Raw genomic sequence first — 11,292 nt, 5'->3', positions numbered from 1 at the left:
TACTGTCCGCAGTCTCTGGTCATCCCCTGTACCGTGTCCGCAGTCTCTGGTCATCTCCTGTACCGTTTCCGCAGTCTCTGGTCATCTCCTGTATTGTGTCCGCAGTCTCTGGTCATCTCCTGTATTGTGTCCGCAGTCTCTGGTCATCTCCTGTATTGTGTCCGCAGTCTCTGGTCAGAAACTGCGGACATAGTACAGGAGATGACCAGAGACTGCAGACACAGTACATGAGATGACCAGAGACTGCAGACATAGTACAGGAGACGGTCAGAGAATGCAGACATGGTACAGGAGACGGTCAAAGACTGCAGACATGCTACAAGAGACGGTCAGAGACTGCGGACATGGTACAGGAGACGGTCAAAGACTGCAGACATGGTACAGGAGACGGTCAAAGACTGCAGACATGGTACAGGAGACGGTCAAAGACTGCAGACATGGTACAGGAGACGGTCAAAGACTGCAGACATGGTACAGGAGACGGTCAGGGACTGCAGACATAGTACAGGAGACGTATAAAAACGTGAATAAGTAGGCGCTAATACAACCATGCATCAAAAAAATTAAAGCAAATCAACTCTCAACATCCACCAAAATGTGAATCCTTTGCCACAATAATGGAATAGGGGTAGACATATTCTCTACGATATCTAACAAATAATATTTAGTAATATTCCTAAATGAAATGTGATAAACACAATATATATAGTGGCCGTCCCATGAAGATGTAGTTCCGTAGACCAAACAGATGTGCGCTTTCCCCACCTGCAGACAAGAGGCGAATTTCTCACCAGAAACAGCTGACCCCGATTAAGGTGGTCAGGTAACGCTTTGTTAAAATGAATATTGAAGACCAGCAATAGGCTCTCGTAGGTAAACCTCCCTGTCGCCAGGAAATCACAGATATTGCCCCCCAGGGGCGGACTGACCATTTGGAAACTCGGGCAATACCCGAGGGCCCGGGGTCAGTAGGGGGCCCCATGAGATGCCCCTGGTACCTTTTTCATAGGCTTTTTTTGAGTTTCGAGGGTTCCCTTTCTATGTTTCTTGTGAATTTAAAACCATAAACATCGGTATTCATAGAACATAGGAAGTTCTCCATTTCTTGCCTTTCTCCCTCCCAAATAATAAAGATATCATCGATGTACCTTCTGTATATTTTTAATTGGGGCATTTCCTTATGAAAGTTCTCCTCTTCCTCCCATTTAATACAGAAGATATTGGCGACACTCAGAGCATACCTTGCTCCCATTGCTACTCCCTTAATTTGATTGTGAAAATCTCCACTATGCCAGAAGTAACTGTTGGCCATGGCCATCTCTAAGGCTTCTAGCACAAATTCTTTCTGAGGCGATATTAACCATTAGCCGCCCGGCCAATGGACGTTTGGCGGCTTCAAAAGTGTTGCTGCATTCCGGGTGCACGCCATTTGGCGTGCTCCCGCACATGCGCAGTTTGCGCTAATGCAGAGCGGTGCAGTAGCGCGATCTGTCACCGGCCGTGTACCTCGGACACGGCCGATGACAGATCCGAGTACCGGCTCCCGTTGCTGGTACCATGTGACCTGCTGTGACCAATCACAGCAGGTCACATGACAGTTGTATACAATGGATGGCTTCATTCATGCCATCCATTGTATACTAGTGCCTAGCTGTGAATGATCACAGCTAATCACATGCACATGTCATGTGATTAGCTGTGACCAAATCACAGCTAAGCACAAAAAAAAAAAAAAAAGCTGAATGAATCGATTTCATTCAGGTAAATGCTTGCTTATAGCAAAGTAATTCTTTGCTATAAGCAAATTGTGTAAAAAAAAAAAAAAAAAAAAGATCACTTCCCCAAAGTAGTAACATTGTACTACTTTGGTCATAGTAAAATATGAAAAAAAAATCTTTAAAAAAATGTAATAAAAAATTAAAAATAATAAAAAAATAAAACAAAATTAAAAAAAAATATATATATATTTTTTTTTCATACTGTCACCAGTCAGTGTCCCTGATCACCACCATGCCAGTTATATGATGACGCTGTACTGCACTGGTGACAGTATGTAAAAAAAAATAGTGAAAATAATTTTTTTAATTTTTTAATTTTCCGAAAAATGATGACAAAAAAAATACAACTTCAATAAACTCGCCATTCCTCTTATGAAGTACGTCGGACTGTCTACTCTGCAAAAAGGGGTCATTTGGGGGATATCTGTACTGTCCTGACATTTGGGGGATATCTGTACTGTCCTGACATTTGGGGGATATCTGTACTATTCTGACATTTGGGGGATATCTGTCCTGTCCTGACATTTGGGGGATATCTGTGCTGTCCTGACATTTGGGGGATATCTGTCCTGACATTTGGGGGGATATCTGTACCGTCCTGACATTTGGGGGATATCTGTACCGTCCTGACATTTGGGGGATATCTGTACCGTCCTGACATTTGGGGGATATCTGTACCGTTCTGACATTTGGGGGATATCTGTACCGTTCTGACATTTGGGGGATATCTGTACCGTCCTGACATTTGGGGGATATCTGTACCGTCCTGACATTTGGGGGATATCTGTACCGTCCTGACATTTGGGGGATATCTGTACCGTCCTGACATTTGGGGGATATCTGTACCGTTCTGACATTTGGGGGATATCTGTACTGTTCTGACATTCTTGGACCTCAAGAAATTAGATTGGCTGTCAGTACTTCAGGATTGATCGATTTTCAGATCTATACCATAGTTTGTGAACTCTATAACTTTCCTACAAACTAAATAATACATCCTAATTTGGGTTATTTTCACCAAAGACATGCAGCAGAATACATCTCGGCCTAAATTTATGAAGAACAATTATTTATTTGTAAACTTTTATAACAGAAACAAAGAAAAATGTGTTTTTTTTTCAAAATTTTTGGTCTTTTTTTGTTAATTTAGCAAAAAATAAAAACCCCGGCAGTGATTAAATACCACCAAAAGAAAGCTCTAGTTGTGTGAAGAAAATGATAATTTTAGTTTGGGTACAGTGTTGTATGACTGCGCAATTGTCATTCAAAGTGTGAGAGCGCTGAAACCTGAAAAATGGCCTGAGCAGGAAGGGGGAAAATTGCACAGTATTGAAATGGTTAAATTTGAGTATTTGTGGAGTGCCCATTTGGTTGCATCAAGTGCATCCAGTTCAAAGCCCCTGGTGTCGCGCTCCACTATCAGTACATTTTAATATACATATAAATTTATAAATAATATGAATTATATTAGATGAATTAATTAAATAAATTGCAACAGAATATATCAAGTGATTGAATCCCGATATATTTCCACGGCGTGATATAGCAATCACGCTAGTGCTGCATGCATACCTTTGAAAAGTCCATGATCCTATGGTGTCTTCTATTGGTGTATTACAGTCCACCAATTCATATATAATGTGCTCCTTCACCAGTTGTGCTCTCACCTGACCTATATGACCAAACTGTTAAGTGAGGTCATACAAGCTTGTGTCCCTTTAATTGGACTCAGAGGTGGACAAATGGATAAATTCCTGTATCCCAGATGGATGGATGGAGTTTTTTCTTTTCCCCAGCAGGGGGTCTTGCCGTTTCCTAGGGATTTTTTTCCTGGAGGCGGATGGATGGAGTTATCCTTCTTCCCACTAGGGGGTCTCTTGACTCCTTTCAAACTTTTTCCTCCATGTGTATATATACCATGCAGGGGCGGACTGACCATTTGGAAACGCGGGCACTGCCCGAGGGCCCGGGGTCAGTAGGGGGCCCCATGAGATGCCCCTGGTACCTTTTTCATAGGCTTTTTTGAGTTTGGGCAAGGACACAGGAGCCCCATGATCCCCTATTGCCCGGGGCCCCATGAGTTGTCAGTCCGCCCCTGTTGCCCCCAGTTGAGTATTCACATGACTCCAAGTGTACCAGTAATGAATGGATTCGGAATCCCAGGCTCTCCTTATAACAAAGGTGATGCTCCAATAAATCAGATGAATGACATACGTCCTAAGTGTAGTATTTATTGAAAGTTTAAAAGCAACAACACACTCACATGTAGAGGTACCCTGAGAACCGGCACCAGTTTGTACAGCCTCTGTGTATCCAATAGTACGGCTGGTGTGCGTTCCAAGCCTCGCCTTCGATAGGCCGAATGTGACCTCATGAGAACCTGGAAGTGATGGGATCACGCTTCTACGTACGTTTCGCCTGACGGCGTCCTCAGGGAGTGACGTACCGCCATTACCAGGCTAGTTATGTAGAAGCCAAGCTCCGCTGATTAGACGGCTCCAGAAACTTGGCAACACCCCTTATGAGGATGTATTTACATATGAAACGCGTCAAGGAGGAGCCTCTGTACGCCGCCGGACCTCCGCAATCCTCAACCAAACGTTTCCTGTAGTTGCAGATCAGACCTGCACAACGATCTGGAGTCATTTTGGACCACTCCTCTTCACAAAACTGTTTCAGTGTAGCAATATTCTTGGGATGTCTGGTGTGAATCGCTCTCTTAAGGTCATGCCACAGCATTTCAATCGGGTTGAGGTCAGGACTCTGACGGGGCCACTCCAGAAGGCGTATTCTGTGCTGTTGCAGCCATTGTTTTGTTGAATTACTTGTATGCTTTGGGTCATTGTCCTGTTGCATCACCCATCCTCTGCGGAGCTTCAGTTGGCGGACAGATGGTCGTACGTCTTCCTGCAAAATGTCTTGATAAACTCTGGAATTCATTTTCCCATCAATGACAACAATCCGTCCAGGCCCTGAGGCAGCAAAGCAGCCCCAAACCATGATGCTCCCTCCGCCATGTTTCACAGTGGGGATGAGGTTTTGATGTTGGTGTGCTGTGCCTTTTTTTCTCCACACATAGTGTTGTGTGTTCTTCCCAAACAACTCAATCTTGGTTTCATCTGTCCACAGTATTTTTTGCCAGTAGTGCTGTGGAACATCCAGGTGCTCTTCTGCAAACTTCAAACGTGCTGCAATCTTCTTTTTGGACAGCAATGGCTTCCTCCGTGGTGTCCTCCCATGTACTCCATTCTTGTTTAATGTTTTCCTGATTGTAGATGTGTCAACAAAAATGTTAGCATGTGCCAGAGATTTCTGTAGGTCTTTAGCTGACACTCTGAGATTCTTCTTTACCTCATGCAGCATTCTGCGCTGTGCTCTTGCAGTCATTTTTACAGGACGACCACGCCTAGGGAGAGTAGCAACAGTGCTAAACTTTCTCCATTTGTAGACAGTCTGTCTTACCGTGGACACATGAACATCAAGGCTTTTGGAGATACTTTTGTAACCCTTTCCAGCTTCATGCAAGTCAACAATTCTTGATGGTAGGTCTTCTGAGAGCTCTTTTCTGCGCGGCATGGTTCACATCAGACAGTGCTTCTTGAAACCAGTAAACCCAAAACAGGTGTGTGTTTTTTAAGGGCAGGACAGCTGTCAGCAACACATCCAATATCATCACACTGATTGGAGTCAAGCTTGGCTCACTCCTGGCTCCAATTAGCTCTGGGAGAAGTCATTAAGCTAGGGCCTCACATACTTTTTCCTCCCTGCACTGTGAATGCTTACATGTTATGTGCAATTAAACCATGGCAACATCTAATGTTTGTGTAGTATTATGCTCAGCAGACTGTGTTCTTCTATTGTTGTGACTTAGATGACGTTCAGAGCACATTTTATGCCCAATTCATGCAAAACTCCACGTAATCCCAAGGGGTTCACATACTTTTTCTTGCAACTGTGGATATATATATATATATATATATATATATATATATATATATATATATATATATATATATATCTCAAATGATGAAAAATGAATTCATATAAAGTGACATAAAAGTCGAATCCCAAAAAAAAAAAAAAAGTCCTATAAAACCACCATGAAGTGTTTGGTGACGATTGAAATGTGAAATATAACTCTAGTGGTCAGTGCACTCCCCATACAAATAAATATGCGCTCATATGGATATTCTCAGCCTCCTCTGAATGGGAACCAGAGTTTTCCTCCAGGCTGATCACACCCTCCTTACACTCAGACAACCATTGATATGGACCCCATGCAACAAAAGCCATGACAGTGCTTTCCGTTTAAAACGTTATTGCATTCCCTGCATTAAAATAACACTTATAGAAAATAGAACATGTATTGCTTTTTAAAATCAGTCCACACACAGCTCACCACTCCGCTAGCAAGATGGTGGTAATGTGACATCACAAGCTTGGCTCCTCCTCCCTAGATGCATTGCACCCACTTTGGGCTTCTCCAGTAGGTGGAGAGCTGCTTTGCCCAAGCCCTTATACAGCCACCCTCCTCCCCTCTGGTGACTCAATCTCCAAATTGCAAGGGGAAACTGGAAGTGCGCCAGCACCCCGGGGACTGAAGTGCATCATCATGCCCTCCCTTGGAGATGCTTACACATCCCCGCAACTGTACCAGCAACCATAATGCCTGAGAGCACTGGAAGCATCTTGACGCCTTGAGGACGAATGCACATCACCATGTCCCCCGCATCTATCAGATGCAAATACACCACCGGAAGGGCGTCATCTTGTTTCCAGCTGTGTGGGTGGCTCTGTCAGTACTGTGTTTAGGCACAGAGCAGGAAGATGGGGGGAATATAGATTCTGCATGGTGCCAAGTCCACCTTCTCCAACCAATTCTCTCATTTGCTGGTATACTGGCCACTGTGTAACTCACCCCTGTTCCCACCCAACTTGTAATCATATCCAGGCTGTGGGTACTGATGGGCTAGGATTAACTTGGATGAGAACTATCAAAGACAAACAGAGCACACCAGCCTAGAGCATTATCCCAAGGTAAATTAGAATATTAAAATCACATTCAATGTGAATGATCGCATAACAGGTGTAACCCTTTGTAATGCCTATGAAATGTTTGGGCCTTGGACCCTTTGTTTCTTGAGGAATTTTCACAATAAAGCATCCCTGCCCATATGCCAGAAACACAAGAAATGACATTGATGTCATTTCTCTAGGCTGAAGGAACAGAGTCACAAGACATTAGACTGCTTAAAGCAGATAAGAAGTGTTTGTGAGATTGAACATGGTGACATCTAGAAATGTTACATTAGACTGCATACATGAGATGAGAACCTGCTTGTGCATTTAAAAATGTTTACTTGTTTGAGAAGTTAGAAATCTTTAAGTCAAAGGTAGATAAGAAGCTGATTTGTGGCACAATTGTGATATTACGAGTTAAGACGTGGTTTGCCAGTAAAGTGGCTGGGTGTGACTAACGGAACCTTTCTGCTAACTCCTCCTGAGGTGGGCTTGGCACCCACCCATTTCAGGAAAGTTGCCTGAAGAATTTAACAGGATATATAATAAGAATAAACGTGGACAAATTGGAAGCCTTCCTATGTGAAAAGGGATGCTCTGACACTGGGATTTTTGCCAAGGGTATATGGGCTAATTTAATTGGCCGTGTTTAAGGCTTCTCCACGACCCCCTGTGCATTATGGTTCCAATGGGGTCTGTTCTTTCCCATAGTTTTGGTAATGTATTAATTCTATGCTGTGACGTTGGCAAAAATAATTCATGTTGTAATGCTCACATTATTATGCAGATTGTGATGACTATAAGATATATCCTCCTGTGTGATAAAAGTGGAGGTTTTGACAGCACAAGAATATTGCCGTTGGATTCTGTTATTTCTTGGGGTGCTGAGTGAATGCTATGATGTGCCGGGGCAGGTGTTTGGTATTGGATATCTCACATGCTTAGAGTAATGGTGTAAATGCTGGTTAAATTGTACCTGTGCAATGTATGCGACTTGGTGTTTTAGTCCAGCATTGCATTACTCCCTTGTAACACATCAGTCTTTGCCGTGGATTGCACTTTTCAGGTGATACAGGGTCTACTGTATCTCCCCCCCCACCCCCCCCAAATTCTGTTCTGCACCATCTCATCTACCTGCATGACAACAGATCAGATGAACGAGGCTAGGAAACTGTACTCACCAGTGGTGGAGGGGGAAACAGTTCACTTGCACTGTATGGTGGGGGGGGGGGGGGGGGTCTACTAGTGAGAGAGCTGCACTATTGTCATTATATAGGGAAAAAAAAAAAATTAGCTTTTACTAAATATTTAAAAAAAAAAAAGGAATGCTATAATTTTAAAAATTACAGAATATGTAAAAAGGAAATAAAGGCCGCAAAACTTAAACTGAATGACAGAATGCAAAAGATAGGGCCAACCCCAAAAAAATTCTTATAATATAGTAATAAGGTCCGATCCAAGCATGTAGGCCATTTACAAAATAATCTAGAGGGGGGTGGCTGGGGACAAAGAAGGCAAATTTTTACCATGTGATCAGCCGTGTCCAATACCACAGCAGATCACAGTAAATACAGTTGATTATCGGCAGCACTTCTGTGAGGAACGTACTGCTGATAACTGGCAATTGTCAGAACAGATTGCCACTGATCAGTGCCCAGCAGCACCACCTGTGCCCATCATTACATGATCAGTGAAGGAGAAAAAAAAAATTACCTGTTTGCAAAATTATATAATTGAAACAAATTCTCACATTTTTTGCCCTTTGTTTATAGTGCAAAAAAAAAAAAAACCACCCAGTGGCAATTAAAGATCACCAAAAGAAAGCTCTATTGGTGTGAAAATTTTTTTTTTTTATATGGGTACAATGTTGCATGACCAAGCAATTGAAAGCTGGAAATTGGCCTGGGCAGCAAGGGGGTAGAAGTGCCTGGTAGGCAAGTGGTTAAAGAATTGAGCTCTCATCTCAAAGCCATTGTTTCTAAATTTTAGGGACTAACTGGCATAGTGCCACTGGATTGATGTAATGCCAATATTTAAAAAAAGGGGTCAAAATCTTTACCAATTTTAGACCTGTTAGTGTAACTTCTATAGTTGGGAAGATATTGGAGAGTTTAACAAAAGATCACATAGATGAGCTCTTGCCAGAGAAAAATATTTTAAGCAACAGACAGCATGGATTCATGAAAGTTTTCAAACAAATCTGATTTTTTTTTTTGAGGAGGTGAGCAAAATCTTGGACAGAGGGGCGGCGGTGGACGCCATACACTTGGACAGAGGGGCGGCAGTGGACGCCATACACTTGGACAGAGGGGCGGCAGTGGACGCCATACACTTGGACAGAGGGGCGGCAGTGGACGCCATACACTTGGACAGAGGGGCGGCAGTGGACGCCATACACTTGGACAGAGGGGCGGCAGTGGACGCCATACACTTGGACAGAGGGGCGGCAGTGGACGCCATACACTTGGACAGAGGGGCGGCAGTGGACGCCATACACTTGGACAGAGGGGCGGCAGTGGACGCCATACACTTGGACAGAGGGGCGGCAGTGGACGCCATACACTTGGACAGAGGGGCGGCAGTGGACGCCATACACTTGGACAGAGGGGCGGCAGTGGACGCCATACACTTGGACAGAGGGGCGGCAGTGGACGCCATACACTTGGACAGAGGGGCGGCAGTGGACGCCATACACTTGGACAGAGGGGCGGCAGTGGACGCCATACACTTGGACAGAGGGGCGGCAGTGGACGCCATACACTTGGACAGAGGGGCGGCAGTGGACGCCATACACTTGGACAGAGGGGCGGCAGTGGACGCCATACACTTGAATTTTGCAAAAGCATTTTGACAATTCCCCACACACGGCTAATGTGTGAGGTAAAGTTTACAGGCTTGGAAAAATTTGTATGTAAGTGGATAGAAAACTGGCTGAAATATGGTATTCAGAGAGTAGTGGTTAATGATTCATGCTCTGGGGTCAGAGGTGTACCCCAAGGTTCAGTGTCAGGACTCTTTAATATATTATTAACAATATAGGGTCTGAGATTATAAAACCCATTTCAGTCTTTGCAGATGACACCAAGCTGTGCCGGGGAATAACGTCCTTAGAGGATGTCTCCAACTTACAAGCCGACCTCAATGCTCTGTGTAATTGGGGGACTATGGGGCCAATGAGGTTTAATGTTGATAAATGTAAGGTTCTGTGCTTGGGGGCTAAGAATATGCATGCATCATACATACGGGGGGGGGGGTACAACTGGGAGGGTCCATGGTGGAGAAGGATCTGGGAGATCACAAGCCTAATAATGTCATGCAATGCCAAGCTGTGGGTTTTAAAGCAAGCAAAATCCTTTTGTATTAGGAGAGGCATAGACTCCAGAGAGATTAATTCCCCCCCGTACAAATTAGTAATACCTCATCTGGAATATGCAGTTCAGGGCACCAATTCACAAACAGAACATTGGGGAACTGGAGAAAGTACAGAGAAGGGCAACTAAACTGATGAGACATGGAGCTTAGCTACAAGGAAAGCTTAGAGGAACTGAATGTATTCGAGGAGATATAAGGGGGGGGGGGGAATATGATCTCCATGTATAAATACATCAGTGGTTCATATATTGAACTCTGTAGAGTTATTCACCCTGAGGTCATCACAGAGGCCAAGGGGGCACTGTGTCTGGAAGAAAAGAGATTTGACCTCCAAATACAGAAAGGTTTCTTCACAGTAAGCTGTATAAATATGGACTAGACTTCCTCTGTTGGTTCTGGCCAGCTCAGTGGATTGCTTTAAAAAAAAAGTGATGGATTCTCTTGGATACACAGAACATAACATTTATAGCAAACGTTGATCCAGGGAATATCAGATTGCCTCTTGGGGGATCAGGAAGGATTTTTTTCCCCCTTTCAGGAGCGAATTGGATCATGCTTTGCTGGTTTTTTTGCCAGCCTCTGGATCAACTGTAGCTATAGAATATAACTTGTTTGGCTGGAAAAAAAAGACAAAAGTCCATCTAGCTCAGACTAACTACGTGGTGGCATTTACAAATTAGGCAACAAACTATTCCCAAAATATTTTATTGCATTTTTAGAGTTCATTGCAATGGACATACCATGGAACAGGATTTTACAAATAGATACACATTACCAATGTTATATCCACCATTCGTGTTCAGGTTTAGAGTCAGGACCCCTTGGTGCAGAAACATGAGTATTGTCAGGCAAGTGCATTTCTGGCAACTCTGATTCTGATGTACTTTCAGGTTCACCAACCCCTTATTGCTGAATCCTACTAGCCCTTTGGAGTTTTGAAAGATGAGGGGGGGGGGGGGGGGGGTGGAGTTCCTGATTATGTGACCACGGTAATAGGCTGTTGCAGCGATCACATGATCATGAGCCCAGACCAAACCCAACCCGTTCATGTTGACAAGCTGTGGGTGACAGTGCAGTCATGGTGCTGGGAAAGTGCTTTCTACAGAGAACACTGGAGCCAAAT

Source organism: Staurois parvus, unplaced genomic scaffold (assembly GCF_062004578.1).
Source record: "Staurois parvus isolate SC_StPar_1 unplaced genomic scaffold, SC_StPar_1.0 ptg001583l, whole genome shotgun sequence".
NCBI lineage: Eukaryota > Metazoa > Chordata > Amphibia > Anura > Ranidae > Staurois > Staurois parvus.
Note: the sequence above shows the minus strand (reverse complement) of the source record.